At 39.0% G+C, this 21,029-nt stretch overlaps 1 protein-coding gene and 1 long non-coding RNA gene across 2 annotated transcripts in view; both read left to right on the forward strand.

Annotated features, from left to right (window-relative positions):
• MTUS2 (microtubule associated scaffold protein 2) overlaps positions 1-21,029 on the forward strand; it is a 596,801-nt gene that overhangs the window by 269,184 nt on the left and 306,588 nt on the right. The window lies entirely within an intron of this gene.
• Positions 9,768-16,434, forward strand: LOC118498932. Its single transcript, XR_004901424.1, has 3 exons — positions 9,768-11,383; positions 13,143-13,147; positions 13,238-16,434. It is a non-coding gene; the product is annotated as an uncharacterized LOC118498932 (long non-coding RNA).

The following is a 21,029-nucleotide window of genomic DNA, read 5'->3' on the forward strand; positions in this document are numbered from 1 at the left end:
GTATGTCCTCCTTGGAGAAGTGTCTGTTCAAGTCCTTTGCCCATTTTTTAATTGGATTGCTCATCTTCTTAGAGTGGAGTTGTGTATGTTCTTTATATATTTTGGAGATTAAATCTTTGTCTGAGGTATCATTGGCAAATATGTTTTCCCATACAGTTGGTTCTCTTTTTATTTTGATACTGTTTTCTTTAGCCGGGCAGAAGATTTTTACTTTGATGGGATCCCATTTGTTTATTCTTTCCTTTATGTCCCTTGCTCTGGGAGACATGTCAGTAAAAACGTTTCTGCATGAAATATCTGAGATTTTCCTGCCTATGTTCTCCTCTAGAACTTTTATGGTATCACAGCTTATATTTAAATTTTTTATCTACCTTGAATTATTTTAGTGTATGGTATAAGTTGGTGCTCAAGTTTCATTTTTTTTTTTGCTTGTAGCTGTCCAGTTCTCCCAACACCATTTATTGAAGAGGCTATTTTTACTCCATTTTATGTTGCTGCCCCCTTTGTCGAATATTAATTGACCATAGAGACTAGGGTTTATTTCTGTGCTCTCTGTGCTGTTCCATTGGTCCACGTGCCTGCTTTTATGCCAGTACCAGGCTGTTTTGATTACAGTGGCCTTGTAATAGAGTTTGGTATCAGGTATTGTGATCCCTTCTACTTTACTCTTCTTTCTCAAAATTGCAGCAGCTATTTGGGGTCATTTATGGTTCCATATAAATTTTTGAAGTGTTTGATCTATGTTTGTGAAATATGCCATTGGTACTTTAATAGGTATTGCATTGAATGTGTAAATTGCTTTGGGTAGAATGGACATTTTGATGATGTTAATTCTTCCAATCTATGAACACAGTATATGTTTCCATTTGTTTGTGTCTTCCTTGATTTCTTCTTTCAGCATTATGTAGTTTTCTAAATGCAGGTCTTATACCTCTTTGGTTAGGTTTATTCCTAGGTATTTTATTTTTCTTTTTGCTATATCAAATGGGATTTTTTTTCTTGATTTCTGCTTTTGCTGTTTCATTGTTGGTGTACAAAAATGCCTTTGATTTCTTGATATTGATTTTGTATCCCACTGTCTTGCCAAATTCATTTATTAGGTCAAGAAGTTTTTTGACTGAGTCTATAGGTTTTTCTATGTACACTATCATGTCATCTGCAAACAGTGACAGTTTTGTTTCCTCCTTTCTGGTTTGGATGCCTTTAATTTCCTTTTCTTGTCTGATTGCTGTGGCTAAAACTTCCAATAGTATATTGAATAGAAGTGGTGAAAGTGGACAGCCTTGTCTTGTTCCTGATCTTAATGGAAAAGATTTTAATTTTTGGCCATTGAGCATGATGTTGGCTAAAGGTCTCTCATATATGGGTTTATTATGTTGAGGAATACTGCCTTTATTCCCAGTTTGCTGAGTGTTTTTATCATAAATGGGTGCTGTACCTTATCAAGTGCTTTTTCTGCATCTGTTGATATGATCATGTGATTTTTGTCTTTGCTTTTGTTTATGTGATGTATTACATTTACTGATTTGCGAATATTGTATCATCCTTCCATCCCTGGAATGAATCCCACTTGGTCATGGTGTATGATCTTTTTAATGTATTGTTGGATGCGGTTTGCCAATATTTGGTTGAGGATTTTAGCGTTTATGTTCATCAGCGATATTGGCCTGAAATTTTTGTTCTTTGTTGTGTTTTTATATCTGTTTTTGGGTTTAGGATGATGTTGGCCTCATAAAAAGAGTTTGGGAGTGTCCCATCTTTTTGGATTTTTTGGAATAGTCTGTGAAGGATAGGTGTTAGCTCTTCCTTAAATGCTTTGTAGAATTCTCCTGTGAAACCATCTGGTCCAGGGCTTTTGTGTGTCAGGAGTGTTTTGATTACTACTTCAATTTCATCTGCTGTTAGTGGTCTGTTGAGGCTTTCTGCTTCTTCTTCATTGAGTTTGGAAGATTATATTTTTCTAGAAATTTGTCCATTTCACCTAGGTTTTCAAATTTCTTGGCATACAGTTCTTCATAGTAACTTCTTACAATCCTTTGTATTTCTGTGGTATCAGTTGTAATCTCTCCTCTTTCATTTCTGATTGTGTTTATTTGGGTCCTCTCTCTTTTTTTCTTGATGAGTCTGCTTAAAGGCTTGTCAATTTTGTTTATGTTTTCAAAGAACTAGCTCCTGGATTCATTGATCCTTAGAATTATGCTTTTAGTCTCTATGTCATTTAATTCTGCTCTAATCTTGGTTATTTCCTTCCTTCTACCTGCTCTGGGCTGTCTTTGTTGTTGTTCCTCAAGTTCTTGTAGACATAGGGTTAGGTTGTTTGTTTGAAATATTTCTATCTTTTTTAGGTAGGCCTACATCACTATGAACTTCCTTCTCAGGACTGCCTTCACTGTGTCCTATAAGTTTTAGGTTGTTGTGAGTTCATTTTCACGTGTTTCCAGAAACTTTTTGATTTCTTCCCTAATTTCATTCTTGACCCATCCAATGTTTAATAGCATGCTATTTAATCTCCATGATTTTGAGTGTTTTGGATTTTTTTCCTTGGGGTTGGTTTCTAGTTTCAGTCCCTTGATCCGAGAAAATGCTTGTTATGACTTCAATTTTCTTGAATTTGTTGAGGCTTGTTTTGTGTCCTATCATGTGGTCAATCTTTGAAAATGTTCCATGTGCATTTGAAAAGAATGTGTATTTTGCTTCCTTGGGATGAAGAGCTCTATATATATCAGTAAAGTCCATTTCATCAAGGGTATTGTTCAATGCCACAATATCTTTGTTGATATTTTGTTTGAAAGATCTGTCCGTTTTTGACAGTGGGGTGTTAAAATCCTCCACTATAATTGTGTTGCTGTCAATATCTTTCTTGAGGTCCTGTAATGTTTTCTTTATGTATTTGGATGCTCCTATGTTGGTTGCATATATATTTACAATGTTTATGTCTTCTTGGTGGATTCTTCCCTTGAGTATTATGAAGTGACCTTCTAGGTCTCTCTTTATGGCCCTTTTTTGGAAGTCTATTTTGTCTGATATGAATATTGCTACACCGGCTTTTATTTTCCTGTCCATTTGCTTGGAAGATTTGTTTCCAGCCCTTCACTTTCAGCCTGTGTAGGTCTTTTATCCTGAGGTGGGTCTCTTGTAGGCAGCATATGTGTGGGTCATGCTTTCTTATCCATTCAGCTATTTTATGTCTTTTGATTGGAGCATTTAATCCATTTACATTTAAGGTTAGTATTGATAGGTACTTATTCATTGCCATTTATGTACCTGTGTTTCTCTCTCTCTCTCTCTGTCTCTCTTTCCTTTCTTTTCTTGAAGCAGTCCATTTAGGATCTTTTGCAGAGCCAATTTGGTGGAGGTGTATTCTTTTAGACTTCTTTTGTCTGAGAAGCTTCTTATTTGGCCTTCTATCTTGATTGAGAGCCTTGCTGGGTAAAGTAGCCTTGGTTGCAGACCTCTGGTTCTCATTACTTGGAATATTTCTTGCCATTCTCTTTTGACTTGAAGTGTTCGCATTGAGAAGTCAGCTGCTAGCCTTATTGGGGCTCCCTTGTATGATACTTTCTGTTTCTTCTTGCTGCCTTTAGGATTCTCTCTTTGTCTTGAAATTTTGCCATTTTAATTACGATGTGTCTTGAGATGGACCTCTTTGGGTTCCTCTTGATTGGGACTCTCTGTGTTTCCTGGATTTGTGTAACTTTTTTTCTCATCAAATTAGGTAAGTTTTCCATCATTACTTTTTCAAATAGGTTTCCTATCACTTGCTCTTCTCCTTCTGGTATCCCTATTATATGGATATTATTACGTTTCATATTGTCTTGCATTTCTCTTAATCCCTCTTCATTCTTTCTGAACCTCTTTTCCTTTTCTTACTCTTTCTGGGTGTTTTTTTTTTTTTCTACTTTGTCCTCCAATTCGCTGATCTGATCTTCTGCTTCATTGATCTTGCTTTTGATTCCTTCTACTGTGTTCTTCAGTTCAGAAATTGTATTCTTCATTTCCTCTTGGCCCTTGTTGATAGCTTCTCTTTCATTTTTCATGTTGATATAGTTTGCATTGAGTTCGTTGTAGTTTCCCTGTAGTTTCTGGTAGCTCATTTTGAGCTTGTGGAGCTTCCTGATAATAATTTCTTTGAACTCAATATCTGATAGTTGAGTTGCTTCTATTTCATTTAGCACCCTTTCTGAGGCTTCCTCCTTTCCCTTCATTTGGGGATTGTTTCTTTGTCTTCTCATTGTTCATGAGACTCTTCCTGTTAGCCTCTGTTTCTTAAATTGATCTGTTCTAGTTCCCTGGGTTTGTGGTGTGAACTTCTGTGGTAGAATACCTGTGAGATTCAGTGGTGCAGTCTCCTTCGGGTATCCTGGTGTTCACAGCTTCCTCCTACTCTTTTTGTGATCATTTGTAGGGGTCAGGTAAAATCATTTAAGACAGCAAGAGAGTATTCTAGGATATTTACAGTAGCAGCCAGTAGAGAAGAGATAGGAGATCCTTTGGCTATGTATAGTGTTAACTGTGATCCTCCACCCCACTAGCCACTTTTTAGAAAGGATGGAAAGAAGATAAGACTCTTATTGGGGAGGACAGGATTATGAGTTGGATCTAGAAAGCAATGAGGTTATGGGAGGTCAGATTCTGAGGTAGGGTGAGAGTAAAGAATAGTAAATAGGTGTAGTGTGTGAGAGAATAGATTTAACCACTACAGTAATAGAGTTCAGGAAACCATGAAGTGGGCTAAGATCTGGGAGGGGTGTTGTGTAGTATTTACAATGGTATGGAATAGCTATTATTTACAGTAGCACTAGAGCAATAATCATATGACAGAATCTATGAGATCTAGATAACAAGAATAGGGAGTATAGAAACTTGACTAGTGTACTAATGGAACACAAATGAAGGACAGTAAATTAGCAATACACTACGAATGAGATAACAGAGGACACCTGTCAAATGATACAATATATCCAACCAAGCAAAGAAGACTATAGAGGAAGAAAAGGAATACCAAAATACTATTAAAGTAAAAAATGTAATAATAATGAAAAAATGATAATACAAATATGCAATAACTTGACGGTTCAAAAAAAGAAGGAAAATAGCAGAAGATAGAAGGAAGAAGAGATAAATTTCTAAAGAAAGGAAGAAGGAATAACACTAGAAAGAATGAAAAGAAAGAAAGAGTATAAGGAATTGAGAGGTATAAAAATAATAAGAATTAAAAAATAAACAGTTAATTTAAAAAAAAGACAAAATAACAAAAAAACCTCTTGTTGGTTTCAAACTGGCCACACCAGTTTTTCTGGTCTTGCTGGCTTCAGCAGGCTGAGGGATGATTGATACCTCTTTTCTCCCTGTTCAGCACTCAGATAGCCTCTCATGTACTTTCCCCAGGGTTAGCCATGCATTCTTCCCCAGAGCCAGTCTGGTGTCTCTCCTCAGGGCCCTTGGGTGTGGGATCAGGGTCCTCCTAAACACGATCTCTGGAGCTCAGGGCCATTGGCTCCCTGGGTCCTGCAGAGTGCGGAGTGCACTCGCCTTCCCTGTGTTCATGGCTGTGTGCTCTGGGGATCCTGTGGAGTGTCCGCGCCTTTTCCGGGTTCATGTGTGTGGGCTAGGGGATCCTGCAGGGCACGCACTTCCCCTGAGTTCATGGCCGTGGGCACCAGGGATCCTGTGAGCTCCCACGCTTTTTCCGTGTTCACAGCTGTGGGATCTGGGTCTTCCACAAAACACTTTCTCCACGTTGTGAGTGCAGACATGCCGCCAGGCCACCTTTGGTCGCACAGGCTCAGGCGCACACTCTTCCCAGGGCTATGCATGGTTGCTCACAGCCCTGTGTGATTGCCACTCAGTCCTCACTCCCCTCTCTGTGCCTTCAAGCAACCAGGCCTCTCCCAGTGCTGCTCAATCCTTGTTTGGCCAGGGAGGGAGCTGTTGACCCAGCTCTCTCTCTAGTGCCCTTAGGCAGACCTGGGAGTGCCTGCCCTGGTCCCAGCGCTGATCCCTGGGCCCTTATTATCCTGAAGCACTCTCCTTACCATCTGGTTTTTCAATGTCTGCTACAATTTTTGATCTCCAATTTTCATATGTGCTGTGATACTGTTGGCTGTTTGTTCTGTTCCTCCACAGATCGGCTAGGTTTTTCTCCCATGTGTAGGGGAAAGTGGAATCTGCTCCCTCCTACCACGCTGCCATCTTCTCTCTCTCTATTTAGTTCTTAAAGCTGCCATATGGGGGTGAAGACACACCCATGATTTAAAGCCTTCCTTTTCTACTACTGATACAACTTTTAGAATTGGAGCTACCTCAAGAAGCGATTTAGGCCAAACCCTTACCTACCCCTTCCAGTGTCATCAGCCAGGGAGCCCTCAGTGTGTGAGCTCTGCAAGTGACAGGGAGCAGTCCATCTGGAGAAGGGACTATTCACTGTGTGCATTCAGGCTGCCTTTCTGTAGCTCCAACTAGCATTCCAGTTCCTCTGATGATTAAATTTAAAAATATATAAATATTTAAAAAAGAATTTGAAAAGATAAACTTGTACCCCCCCCAAAATAATTTTTTTCTCATTTCTTTTTTTTTGATGAAGGGAGTAGTAGAATGTTTGGGAAAGTAGGGATATAGCTGAGGGGTTGGACAGGGAGACTCATGTTGTATAAGTAACCATGTCACAAGGATATGTGTGCTGATAGCCTAAAAAGTGATGGCAAGTTGGACAGAAGTTCATGACCGGGTGGAGGGTTGGTTTCTGATTAGGATGATCAGGAAGTTTCTCAGAGGGCCTGTAAGCTGGGCAGTATTTTGGGAGATGGAGATGGGCTCTAAGAGATCTTTTTGGGGAGAGTGCTGTATCCAGAAAACCTCCTGAATCTAAGGGGTTCACATCCCTGGTTCATCAAAGGCTTGTCTGTCCCCTGGCTCCTGTGCCATGTGTTTGAGCTCCCCAGGTTTGTTCTTAGAGCTCATCTATTTCAATCCTTTGGTCTCCCCTTTGGTCATCTCATCTACAGCGTCAGTTCTTAGGATTTAGGATGTGATGATAAGTCCATATTTCTAGCCCTGGCCTCCTACTCACCTATCTTTCAAATGACCTTCCAAATATCTGGGTGACTCAGTGTACCTCAAACTGAACATTTCCCCCCTAAATCACAGGTGACAAACACAAGGCCTGCAGGCTGAATCCAGCCATCCACCTTGTTTTATCCAGCCCTGCACCTTGTTTCTGCCTGGTGGCAGCACTGAGCTCTCGCTTAACTGTTAAGAAATAGTCGCATTTACAGAGTCCTAAAATTACATTTAGCCCTTTGAAGGCAACCACAAGGCTGATGTGGCCCCTGGTGAAAATGAGTTTGACAGCCCTGCCCTAAATGAATCTTTTGCAAACCAGTGCCTGCTTTCCAAATTGTTCTATCTTTTAGTGATATCTATGATCCCCTGGCTGCTGAGGGTGGATATTTTATAATCAGCATTATCTGTTATCTTCCTTTGCTTTCTTTTATGTTCAGTGATTGAATCTGATCAGTTCCTTCTCTCTCTCTCCTCACCATCTTAGTAGCTCTCACCTAAACTATTCCCGGCACATCCTCACTCTCTAATTCATAGGACTCTTGATCTTAGACAGTTTTCCCTTTGACCCTGTTTGACTGCTCCAAGCTCTCCTTGTCATTGCTTCTATTCCTTGCTAGGTGTTCCAGGTTCTCCATGACCTGCCCAGCCCTCTTTTCACCTTCCTTACACACCAGCTCCTGACATATACCCTTAGCCAGCTGACCAGACTTATTCACATCTTCCTCTGAGGAATTTATGCTTTCCTACCTTTGGGTCTTGGTGTGAATCATTCATCTCTGCAGTGCTCTACCTGACCCCAAAATCTCTTTGCAGGTCATGTCATTTTCAAGTGCAATTTTAATACCACTTCCTCCAAAAAGCCTTCCTTTATTTGTGAACCTGAAATACAGCCCCTTGCTTTTAGCTCTTTTGTGAATTCTCACATACCACCTCATTGTAGTTATTTTTTCCTATGTCCTGTCTCCCTTATGGGTTGTAAACTCTTGAAGATAGGGGTTATGTCTCAATTTCACTGTCTATCATGCTACCTCGCATTGCCTTATGATAGCAGACATTCTCTTCCAATAGCAACACTTTATTTTAAGTGAGTATGGAACAAGAGGGACCTTTGAGAGTAACTTGGGAAGCTTTTGGAAATATTTTGTAGCGGGAACACATTTTCACTTTATCAAGACTTTTGCAAGTCTTGATAGTTGGTTGAGTTTATCATTGTGGTTTTCACAATTTTCTAGAATCTCTAAAATGTTGCTTCCATTGACTGTGGTGTACTTATAGATAATTTATACAACTCAAAGAGTAGCAAAATAATAGGTCATTTAAAGAGTAATTATGTTCATAGATCAATTATCATGAAGCCTGACTTCATAGTCTCACAAATGGCTAATGGCCTATATATTTCCTTGCAATGCTTATAATTAACCATTTTAAAAGATTAGGCTAAAACCTTACTGTTGAGGCTTTTCATAAGAGTATTTCTAAGTTTCTAAAAACATATATCTCAACTTGGAGAGCTTAAACATTCTCATTAAATTCTAGAGTTTTTATTTTTGTTTTAATAATAAGTAGATATTTTTTAAATTTTTTAATAGGATTTAGATTCTGGGAATATAATCTGAACTGAAAAATCACTAGCCTTTTTGGAAGGTTAATCAGTGAAGATTAGGGTTAACATGAAAGCCTTTTGCAATGTTAACTTTGCATTTATGCTCATGAGTATTATAAAATACATTTACACACATAACACATTTGCTTTTCTGTATTGGACATGCATTCTAAATAAGATCAGAGTTGACAAGAGGCATTATTAATAACTTCTACTGAAACAGTCATTAGCCTGTCTCATGTTCTATTGGGAACAAGGGAGTCATTTTTTATTCATGGAAAAAAGAAGCTGGAAGGGACCTGTGAGGTTAGAATTCAGAAAACCTATTGCCTACTTGAGATAAAGCCTTATTGATATCTTTGTACATTTTCTTATGATCAGATAAATCCAGAAATGAGATTAGAATATAAACATATTTTGTTTTATTTTTAAGAAAGTTGACCATTTATGGTTTTAAGTAAGATCAACTATAATTTTGGGATAATATTTTTATTTAAAGTAAAAATAATATCTAGTTGAACTGCCTCATTTTTCTTGGCTGTCTTGTTTTATGAAGATTAGATGTCCATTTTGCCTTTCCCTTCCCTAGACACTTCAGCATCTATTGTTGGGTAAGAACGGAGCTTGGTGTTGACAACTGTTGTGACTAGGACATGGTGATCCTCGCCCTTGTGAAGTTAGAATCCAATGGGGAGGTGGGAGTATGCAAGTGTGCAGGAAGCTGTTAGTGTGACTATGGTTAAAGCCTGCATAGCATTTGGTGGGTGGGTGGGAGAGGAGGTATGTGAAGGAGAGAGTGGCTAATCCTCCTGAGTGGGGGTGAGGAAAGACCACGTGACCCTCTGGTCCTCTTCTGGCTCTCTCAGTGCAACTGCATTACCAAATTTTTTGGACTATAAGATGCACCAGACCATAAGATGCACCTAGGTTTTAGAGGAGGAAAATAGGAAAAAAAATTTGAAGCAAAAACTATAGTAAAATATTTAAGAACATAAATAGCATAGGCTGCTGCCTGCCCCCAACAGTGAACCAGATAAGTTACATTTGGACTATAAGATACCCCTCCCCACTTTCCTCCCAAATTTGAGGGAAAAATTGTGTCTTATAGTCCCCAAAATACAGTATATCTTTGGGTCTAATTATTCTCCATTGGTTTTAGGTAATGACAGTGTTCTGGATTTGCTGTAAAATAATCCAGCCAAACAAAACAGAACAAAACAAAACAAAACAAAATAAAAAAAAACTAATAACAAAAGAAAAACAACATGATTAAAGATGGGTAAGTTTTAGATAATTCTTGAAACTGGTTGATGGAACTGTAAGAGTTTACTCCACTTTTTACTTCACTTCTTTTGTATGTTTACAAATTTGAGAAAAAGGTAGTTAAAAATCCCATCTTCTCTCTATATTGGTTTTCATTTCTTAAGATACGATATAGTGTAGTGATGAAGGGCATGGTCTCTGGCAATAGACTGCTTGGGTTTGCATCCTGCCTCTGCTCTTTCCTAGCTCTGTGCCTTTGGGCTGGTTATCAATCTCTCTGTGGCTCTGCTTTCTTATTGTAAAATAATAATATAAATAATAATAAAGTGCAAAAACCACCATAGGATTGATGAGAACATTAAGTGGAATTAATAAATGCAAAGTGCTTAGAACAGAGCCTTGCATAATAGTAATCATGATGTTTCCATGACCGTTTCCATCCATGGGCCATATGCATGAAGTTCTATGTTGAGAAAGACTTAAAAACTCAGTTGGAAAAATTGCTGTGAGGGATTAACTGTGTCTGGAATGAGGTAAGGAAAGTGATAGTGATAACACACATCTCAGTCAAGTAGATGACAGCCATTCCATTCCTAAATTTTTATAATCACCTCCCATGTATGGTAAAGACCTTTCTGAAGGTTAGAGGAAAACATGTATCATTTATTAAATTTTAAGGTAGGCAGTTCTGGAAATTGATCAGTTGATTTTTATGGGAGTCTCTTGCTTTTGAGCTATAACCTTGTGGTTGTTTAGATATTTATAAAATATAGGCAAGAGACAATATAGGCAAATATAGAAAGTTGTGTTTTGACTTTATCTAAAGGGCTCTGCCATGTCATTAGCATGTTATCATTTAAGAAAATATATTCAGTTGGGTTCCTTTAAATAAAAGATATTTATACAAGGTGACTAATACATACCACATTAATCTAAGCTGATGGCATTTCAAACCTCTGCTCAAAATAGAAACTGAGAGTTGAATCTGACTTTATTTCTGTGCCTTTCTAATGCCAGTAGGAAAAACTGGGAACATTTGATTTTGTAGTACATAAAGGGCTTCACATAGCTTCCTGTTTTTTTAGTCTAATATCATTGTACTAGGGTTTTACTTTGTCAACTATCTCAATCCTATTTGAGTGGGTAGGGCAAAGAGAATACTGAGAACAAAATCCAAAATAAGCTCTGATTCTCTCTGGAAATGAGGAAGTCAAACACACGTCATTGATGAATTTAAATATCTATTTCCATGGAATATATAATTATGTAATTTAAATTATTCTTTATAAGGAAAAAATAGAACCATTTTCACTGAATCATGCTGTGAATATTTTCTAGTTATTTCCACACATTTAACTCTTGCTTTTACTCCTCTCTTTAACTTCTTTCACACACATTTACAAAAGAGAACATGGTCCTTCTGAGTACTAGTCATTGCCTGTAAGTGAAAATGTTGTTTTTATTGCTTAAGTAACACCTAGTTTATCCACCTTGACTCAAATATGTGGGTAAAACTGTTAAAAATTACAGTGTCCCTCACCCTGGCCAGATGTCTCAGTTGGTTGGAGCACTGATTCTAAAAGGTTGCAGTTTGATTCCTGGTCAGGGCACACACCTAGATTGTGGCTTCAGTTCCTAGTTGGGGTGCTTCATAGGAAGCAACTAATCAATGTTTCTCTCTTACACCATTCTCTCTCTTTTGCTCTTTCCTCTCTCTCTCCCCCTATCTCCCTCTCCCCTTTCCTCTCTCTCTAAAATCAATAAAAACATATTCTCAGATGAGGATTTAAAAAAACTGCAGTACCCCCTTAAAAGTTTTATAAGTGTCAGGTTCTATCATGTTCTAGCTCACTTAAGGTGGTTAATGAAGAAAGGATCCTTCAAACTATGGGAAAGTGATAAAGATAAGAAATATGTCATACATGCATGCATGCTATGTATCAAGATCAGCATTTATGGTAATAGAATAATTTAGGGGAAATCAGTTAACCTCATTGGATTCAGATTTTTGTTATAAAGTTGGGAGGGATTGAACTAAATGACCACCTTGGGTTTTCAAGAGCTGAGATCCTGTAACTTTATTCTATAAAAAGTTTGGAACTATTTATGTTTCTTAAGTGAATAATTATAAGTATATTTGAAAAAAATTAATGTGATAGTGGTGAGCAAAATCATTTGGAGAGAGAGACTTATGGTAAGAGATACTAGTTCTGCCAAATTTAGGAAATGCTTCCCTTCTAGCTAGACCTTAATTTTGTTATTAATTCCCTGTCATAGAAGATGGTAATTTCAGAATACTAACAGACAGAAAGCAGCTCAAATATTTTATTGCCCTGCTTTTTCTCATAAGTTTCAGAGCTAGGAGATTCTTAGAAATCACCTTCTTGCCCTGCACCTGCCTAATGCTGAGCATCTTGGCTTACTAGTCCAAGATGCCAGAGCAGAGATTGGAGGTACAAATAGGAAAGGAGGAGGGAAGAATGTGTATATACTTTTTATTACTTTTAGCTTGGCAGAAAACATCCTGGAACAACCTTCACATCACTTGGGATAACAGAAAAAAATGTAAAAAGGAAGCAAGAATAACTTCTAGACTCACATTCACTTTTTGACAACAGGACATGCTTGCTTGTCTCTGTGACACACACAAGCTGTCTTGTGGAAAGTTTGGTAAAGTTCCTTGCAGTGCCTTCCTTAAGGTTGAAGACAGGGGTAACACATTGACAATCCCTTTTGCTTCTGGTGAGAAAGAGAATACATTTCATGGTGATGTCAAAGGGTTCTTTTTCTCCTATAACACACAGCCATTAGGAAAAGAGGATTAGTGGGAGCCTGAAATAGGGGGTGGCAGTGGGAGTGGGAAGAAAGGACAAATGTGAATGAGTCAGAACTGATAGGTCAAGAGCACATAAGAGGGTGGGTGACTGGAAGGGTAAGGGTGTCACTTGCAAAACTGTGGGTTCAGGAGGAAGATTGCATTTGAAAGGCTCTGGTCATGTTGTTTGCAGAAAAGCATCCATAGAAATACATCCAGCAGATTTATAGAAACACTGGACTGAAATTAACTAGAGCAGCCATGGAAAAATAAATGATGTTTGGAACCATGACTGAAAACTAGGGAAGTGTAGATAGGATGATATTGGAAGAGTGATGTCCACAGATTCTGCAGGGCATGTCTACCTAGGTCTGGGTGGAGACTATGCAAACAGAGAAGGTGTGGTCAGCAAGGAGGGCAGAGCACCTGGAACACCCAGGGTGGGGTGTGATTATAGGAAAGGAGATAATCAGTCCATGCTCTCTGTCCTGTAGAAGCTGAAAGGGTCCAATATTGAGAATAACAGGTCTGAAAATTTAGTGATTAGCTCTGAAGTTGGCTTCAAAAAAGGTCTGAAGGCATGAATCAGGCTACAAGGGCATAAGGAAGGTGAAGAATATTGATGGATGTTCAGAACTTTGGTGGAGAAAGACAAGGACCGTAACTCAGTAGAAAGAGGGGTAAGTAGTAAAGGAGAGATTGAAGAGGAGTTGAAAGCAGTGAGGACAGCAGATGGGGTTGTTCCTAGAGTATGCAGAGGGAATGATATGAAATGCACAGGTGGGGAGGATAGCCATGAAGACAGAAAGAAACGGGTAAATGATGAGTCCAGAGAAATGTTGAACAAAAGAAAAAGAGCTACAAGGAGATCACCTTAGTTAACAGCTAACTTCATTTGTCTCAGGTAATTGAAAAGTAGGGTTTGGACACAGCCAACATAATGGAGTTGGGGTTTTGTTAAGTAAAAAGCATCTCATGCTTACCTGGAGTGATACATTATGAGTCAATTAAAGGTGAAGGGAGAACTGAAGAGTTTTGTATACCTGGAAGTTGGAGATTATGATTTCATACCGGACACAATCTACCAAACTTTAGGACTGTCTCTAGTGATTGTGGTAATTCACCTTCTCTTATAGTTCCTACTGTACTGTACATTAGAGCATTCCAAATCCCAGAGTGAATATACAATGTTTCTTAGGAGCTTTGAGTCAACAGACATTTAAAGACAGCCCCATGCAGGCAGAGGGGCTGGGTGGCAGGGGTGTGGGGACATGATCCCTCACTGCCTTTCCCCTTCCCTGCCCTGCTGTACCAATCCCTGTGGAATTTCAGGGAACATGTTAGGAAATCACTTGCTCTGTAGTGAGTATATCTAGTTGGCTCAAGACTTGGAGACAGAATTCACTACTGTGGTCAAAAGAATAAAATACTATTCAAAAATTTAAATTCCTTCTCATTGCCAAAAAAGGCATTTTCTTGATTGCTTGTTGAATACGAAGGGTCCTTGCATATCTATAAATGTCTCTGTCCAATAGAACTTTCTGTGATGATGAAGCACTCCACATTTGTGCTCTTGGTAGCCATTGGGATCATTTAACCATTTCAGTATGGCCAGTCTAACTGAGAAATTGACTTCTAACTGGTTAGTTTTAATAACTAAATTTAAGTAGCTACAATAGCTACAATAGCTAATGGCTACCCCATTGGACAACACAATTATATATTGTATTATTAGTTTAGATTTTTTAAAGGATACAATAATGCTTCTGACCATAACTCTTTAAGATTTATATGGCAGGCATTTATTTCTTCATTCAGGTGAGGCATCCCCCATGAATCCCTGAAGACTGGAGCTTTAGGCTTCTTGGTTTAGACTCAGGGCTAATAAAGAACTCATGTTTGATCCATTTAAAGTCTTTATAGGGGTTAGTGCAGGGGAGACTTTCTTAAGTCATAGATGCTTCCTCTGATCCTGACTGGTTGTTTACTAAGTTCATACCATTGTCCATCAAAATAGGTCATAGGAGATAGAATAAATCCTTCACAGAGAGCATTTCCTTCATGTATGAGAACAGCAGAGTGTGTATCATTTAACATTTTGTTTAGGATATCTTTGTGGAGTATAAATATAGTAACTTAGTTTCATTCTGTCTAGACAAAGTTGGACAATATCGGAACTAGAAGGAAAAGGTGGGGATGAGAGAAATATGTGAAGTACAAGGAAAGATGGAGGGGAAGGTAAGGAAGGAGAGCAAGGGGAGTGAGGTGCAGGTGGCAATGTGTCTGTTGTGGGAAATAACTGAGAGGGGGTTAGGGAGCCACAGTGCCCTGTGGACTTCCTTCTGGTTCAGCAGCTCTCCTGTCCTGAGCAACCCCAAACTCCCACTCTCCCCAGGTGTGGGCACAGTGAGAGCTAGAGTGAAAACCCAAGGTCAAGATCAAGGTCCTCCTTAGGGTCTTTTGAGATGCAGACATTTGTATTTTCACATAAGAGAAATGCCAAACTATTGTTGACATATTATTTAGCCAGTCAGATAAAACTTTTAAATGGGTGCTTATAGGTAAAAAAGAAAACTTCATCCCTGTGAATTGCAAATCATACCCTGTAAATTTGCTCTGCAGACAATAGACATTAAATTACTTTGGGCACTTTGTATTATACATTCCTGAGCAAGAGCAGATTGGATTGAAAACAAGACAAGGTGGGAGAGAAACACTATCAATGAAGTGAAATGTAGAATTTTATCTGCTAGTGAATACTACAAGCTGCAATGAAATATTACAAACTTTGTGATTAAGTATGTCTAGATTGCATTAATGCCATAACTGCTGTTAATATGGGTCTATTCAACCAACAGACATAAAAAATTCTGCCTGGTGAGCATGGTAACTTTTGGACATTAAACTGACATTTCATTGAATATTCTTACACAGTTGAATGCATGCAGGTTGTATATGAGACATTTTGGGTAGCTTGGCAATTTTGGTAAAATAGATTCACCACTGGGGTTTGAATACCATTGAGCACTGGGGTATGCACTTGTGAACTTGGCCCTGGGGTCTGGAAGTTCCTCTGTGGCTATGCTATTATGTAAAGATGATTTTGACCATGCTGCATGTTCATCAGCCATACACTTTGGGGTAACCAATAACCAGAGTCACTAAAAACTAGGTGTTGTTCTTTGATTTCCTTTTATTGTAGTTGGTCTTGTCAAAAATTACAAATTTAAATGCTGGAATAATTATTTGTATATACTGAAGTTAATATATCTTTTGTATCTCTGTATCAAATATATTTCATAATATTATATTAAAATTTATTTTCTTGGTTCCCTTTAAATTAGCAAGGTGAAATATAAGGAGAGCTGGACTGGTAGCCAGGAATAAGGCCTCTAACCTCAGCTGTCTGCGGCCTCAGGCAATTTCTGCTTCACTTGTTTGGGCCTCAGGTTCTTCATCTGTGAATTGAGGCTTTCAGATTTGGTGATATTCAACACTGCCTCCAAATGATTCTTTAAAAACAGTCTCAGAATTTCAAGCCAAATGATAGGATGTGTGTGTTTATTCTAGTTAATGGTTGTGGGACCATAACAAAGTATGATATCAACTGGACCAACCAGGCATTAGAGAGTTGTTACTTTTGATGTCAGTGTGTAGATGTCTGTGAATAATGTTCTGTTTTAACTTGGAGCATACCCAGGCAGAAATGAAGCCCTAAGTTTACCTTCACACCTGACCCTGGCCAGCACCTCTGCAGTGTTAGGGCCGTGTGGGATTTGGTTCAGATCCACTTGCCACACAGTTTAAACTTGTGAAGACAGCAGGGATACACTGAGAATAATTAAATCCATAACAGAATTAGATACATTTACTAGGAATCTATGTATTAGTTTTACCCTAAATATATATAATAAATTTATATTACATCTGATAGGTTTTGCAATAAATGTCTAGTTCTTCCTTCCTGAGGAACTGGTGAGAACTTCTACCAGTTCATCTACGACATTGGGACTTAGATTTCTCATATCAGGACCCTTAGTCTATGGCTCCAATTATGTCAAGTCAAAGCTGGCCCTAAGTGAAGTCTGTTATCACAGCATTGTTGCTAAGGATGGTTACTTCTTCCAATAAATTCTGAAAAGTTTCTTTGCTTTCTTTTTTTCCTACATGAGAGTATTCTTAACTGCCCATGGTGTTTTTTCTATAGCGTTTTGTTCTCTCTCTGTGCTCTGGGATTTCTGTGGGCAAAGAATGGCATGTTTTACAATCCTTTTCTATGTAACTTCTTAAGGGTTAGAGGTAAAGATGGATGGATTTTGTTGGCAGAACCATGGGTGCTGTGGCCTTAGCATTTTTTATCTCCGTCTGCCACTCTGGGGACCTTTGGGTTAAGCATGCTTTTCCTGGCCTGAGCAGACAGAACTGTGTCACTCTTAACACCAGCGTGTAGCAATGGAAGGTGACCAGCTGCTCCCCTGGTGGCCATGGTCAAGAGTTGCCTTCCTCTTTCACATCTGTAAGTGACTGTCTTGGGCCTGTGCTGAGGACCCATGGGGCTAAGTATTCACAGATACTGGGAACCCTCCCCCCTCACTCTCCTTGGTTGGCTACTAAAAATGTGACAATTATGCAGGGATGTTCTTCACATTCTTTTATGTGAGTGTGTGTGTTTATATGCAGACATAGGTGTGTAGGTGTACACACTTACCACAGGTTTGCCAAAAGCCACCATAAAGCCTCCCCATCCCACCTCTTGCCCTTGCCACAAATAAGTGCGACAGAATAGCAGCCACCTAGAATCTCCCACCAAGGCTATTGTGACAGAAATCTGAGGCTCAGATCTGTTCCCTCACACTCTTTAATAGGGACTGTGTGGCAGAAAGTTGACACAACAGACAGCTTCAGCTGTCAACTGTCAACAGGCATTTTCTCCGACCCCTTTGATTAGAAAATGAAAAATGCCAGCACATTGCAGTCGCTGTCAGCCCTGAGGTGTGCCTTGAAAGTTGGTGCTGACAGAGGTGACTTCTGCTGATACCAGTCAGGTTTGTTAATGAAGGCAAATGAGCCTGGACAGACCCTGTTAAAATGGTTTCACTAAATAAACGTGCTAATTAACCTGGAGGCCAAAGAGCAGGTGTTGCTTCACGCAGGTGCTATCAGTCTGTCTATCAGTGGCTCTGAAAGTGCATAAGACACAGTCTATGTCTTCCTAGTTTTTATTATAGTTGAGGAAAGGTATGCTCCCAGACCAGAGACTGTTTGCTTGTCCAGGACATATAATTTCCCTTTGGACACTTCTTCATGTTCCTTGGGGATCTTTGTACACTGTACCAGCTTCCTTCACGTGCCCTTAGCTCTCTTCTTTCTGGAGCCCTGTTCACCATCACAAAGCCAAAACTATTCATGCTGGCACCTTAGATGTGATTTTGATCATCCCCTAAAGGATGAGCTGGCTGTCAGAAGAGGGGAGAAGACTTTTATCATCATGCCAGGATAAGTTAGTGATGAGCTCAGGCAGGGGCAAAGGCCCGCTTTCCTCATCCTGTGACACACACCAGGGTGAACGACTAAAGGTCCCTCTGGAAGTTAGGGAAGAAAGGTATACTTGTTCCATGTGGAGCTAGGGGCTTAGGATGAGGAGGTTCCATTGATGGGCTCCTGCAACAGCAGCTACTAGACTCTTAACAGTTTCCTGTGGTGTTTCCTTTGCTGAGTACGAGGGGCAACCCAAAATAGGGAATTTTTAAAAAATTGTGTATGTATTCTTACACGTTTAATCTCAGTCACCTTCAAAGTGCTCTCCATTTGATGCAATATGTCTATCAATACATTTTATTCCACTTCTCAAAACAATTTTTGAACTCATCAATTTTGATGCCTTTCAGTGCTTCTGCTGTTTTTTTGTTTCAGCTCTTCTGCATTGGCAAAATGGTTTCCTTTGAGGATTTTTTTTCATCTGGGGAAACAAACAAAAAAGTTTCTTGTGGTGAAATTGGGTGGATACAGATGGTAGGGCACGGGGGGTCATGCTGTTTTTGGTTAACAACTGCTGAACAGGCAGCATGGTGTGCGCAGGTGTGCTGGTAAATCACCCATCATGAAATGGGCAAATGTGTTGAGTCTTCAGAAAAAAAATTCACTGAAGTGGAATGTAGCCTCTCACAACAATGCCAGCTGCTACACTGATATGGATGGGTTTCTAGAACACTCACTGAGTGGGAGAAGCCTATACTACAAGGAGCCCACCCTCCAGAAGATAATTCCTGGTTTTGCCGCCCCCTCCATATGTATGCAAAGCTGAGTTCAGCTGCCTCAAATACGCAGGAGCCCTTTAGCTGTGTGCAGATACTGTGTGTGTTATGTGCAGAGCACAGAGATTGGCAGGACCCTGTGCTCCTCAAAGAGAGGCAAAGAGGTGGAATGGAGGTGACTAGGAGTTGAGGAAAACACAGATCTAGATACTGACCTGGGCTACCCTTTTGGACAAATCACATAATCCCTGTGGGCACTCAATGTCCTCCCTGTCAAGTAAGAGGTGGGACCATGGTTTCTGAAGTGCTTCCTATGGATCTTGTGTCCCTGGTCCCAAGACTTCAGAGCAGAAGGTTCTCAGGAGGTTCCGGGGCCCTCAAACACAAGTTTGATACTTCTTACATTTTTATTCAAAAACTATAAGGAAAGATCCCTTTTATTTCCCATGTATTTTTCTTTTCACAATTGCAGAATGTACAAGTTATGCTGTCTAGATATGATATTGGCAATAAAAATTCATAATCACTATACAATAAGGTCTGTCCAGAAAGTATCCAGCCATGCATTATGAAAAAGAGACATTTATTGAAGAAGATACAAGAAACATTGTACATAGGGTAATGATGCTTCAGTCCCCTTCAAAATAGATACCTTGGACCTCACACAGTTCTTCCAATTGACATCAGCTGCCTCATCATATTTTCCTGAATCTAACTGATGGTCTGAAATCTGTTCCCTTTAAAAGCCAATTTCAGTTTTGGGAAAAGTCAGAAATTGAAGGACACTGAATCTGGGCTGTAGTGGGGCTGAGTCACATGGGTGATTTGATGTTTCACCAAAAAACTACACAAGACATAATGCATGAGCAGGGTCATTCTAGTGATGAAGCTGCCAATTACCAGTTGCCCAAAGCTGAGTAGCTTCCATGGAGGAATGTTCAAGCTTAATGCAAAATTTGATGCAGATTCATTAGTCACACAGTCATTTTGAATGCCACAGCCACACAGTACACATGCTCACTCAATAGAATGTACCTCCCCCACTGACTGATACAGTGGAGTTGTCATTGTTCCCACATGTGCATTCCAGTCCACTCTCCTTGGCTCCCAGGTTGTATTGATGTGATACAAACCATCTTCATTATATTAATAGTGGCCGGACTTTTTCCAGACAGACCTTGTATTCCTAAACTACAAATGTTACATTTGACCATTTAAGGAAATCTAAGCTCTTTTGGTAATATTGCTATGAGGATAAAAATCTTGAGTCTCCATAGGTGAATATACATCAAGCCATTTTAATTGAGGAAAAAAGTTGCTCAAAATTAATTTTAAAAAATCTATATAATGGTAAGGTTTTCATGATCCCATACAGTTTTCTTCAGTACTCGATCTCATATGTACTTCATTTTTTAAAGTGCTCAGTGGCTGAGTATGTGCTGGAAAGTAATTACCACTCAGTTATAAATTTTAAATTTGAAAAGCATATATGATGAAAAGTGTTCATATAGTCTTTGATATGATATTTTGTAAAATACCCCTTTTTATCATATTTTGTAACTAAAACTTTATTAAGGTTTATAACTTACAAGTTTGATACATAGAAATTATAGAATTATGTTATTAAAGTAAAAAGTTAACTAAAATCTATAGAAAAAAATGGAAAGAGATTTTCTTATTTCTAATTCAGTGTTCTGTTCACCAGAACCCTTGCTTGCCTGTGTGACCAATGGTGGGCCAGTGTCTGACACCAAGTGCCGTCAGACTCTCCATGGTGGTGTCTTGTCTGGTTTTGGAACATGTGGCATGTAAAATTTTATCCAAAAATGTATTTATAGTTATAGCCCCAGGATATGAAATGAATTCATAAAAACAAACAATTAGCAAATGTCAGAAGGTGGCCAGATCATTGCTATGAAAGTTAGGAGTGAGGTAAGAAAGTCTAATATTAATTTCCATTGTTTTTAAAATGCTGGCCAAATCCAATTTATCAAGGAAAAGGCACATGATGCAATTATTTCAAAGGAGGATA

Source organism: Phyllostomus discolor, chromosome 2 (assembly GCF_004126475.2).
Source record: "Phyllostomus discolor isolate MPI-MPIP mPhyDis1 chromosome 2, mPhyDis1.pri.v3, whole genome shotgun sequence".
NCBI classification, from domain to species: Eukaryota; Metazoa; Chordata; class Mammalia; order Chiroptera; family Phyllostomidae; genus Phyllostomus; species Phyllostomus discolor.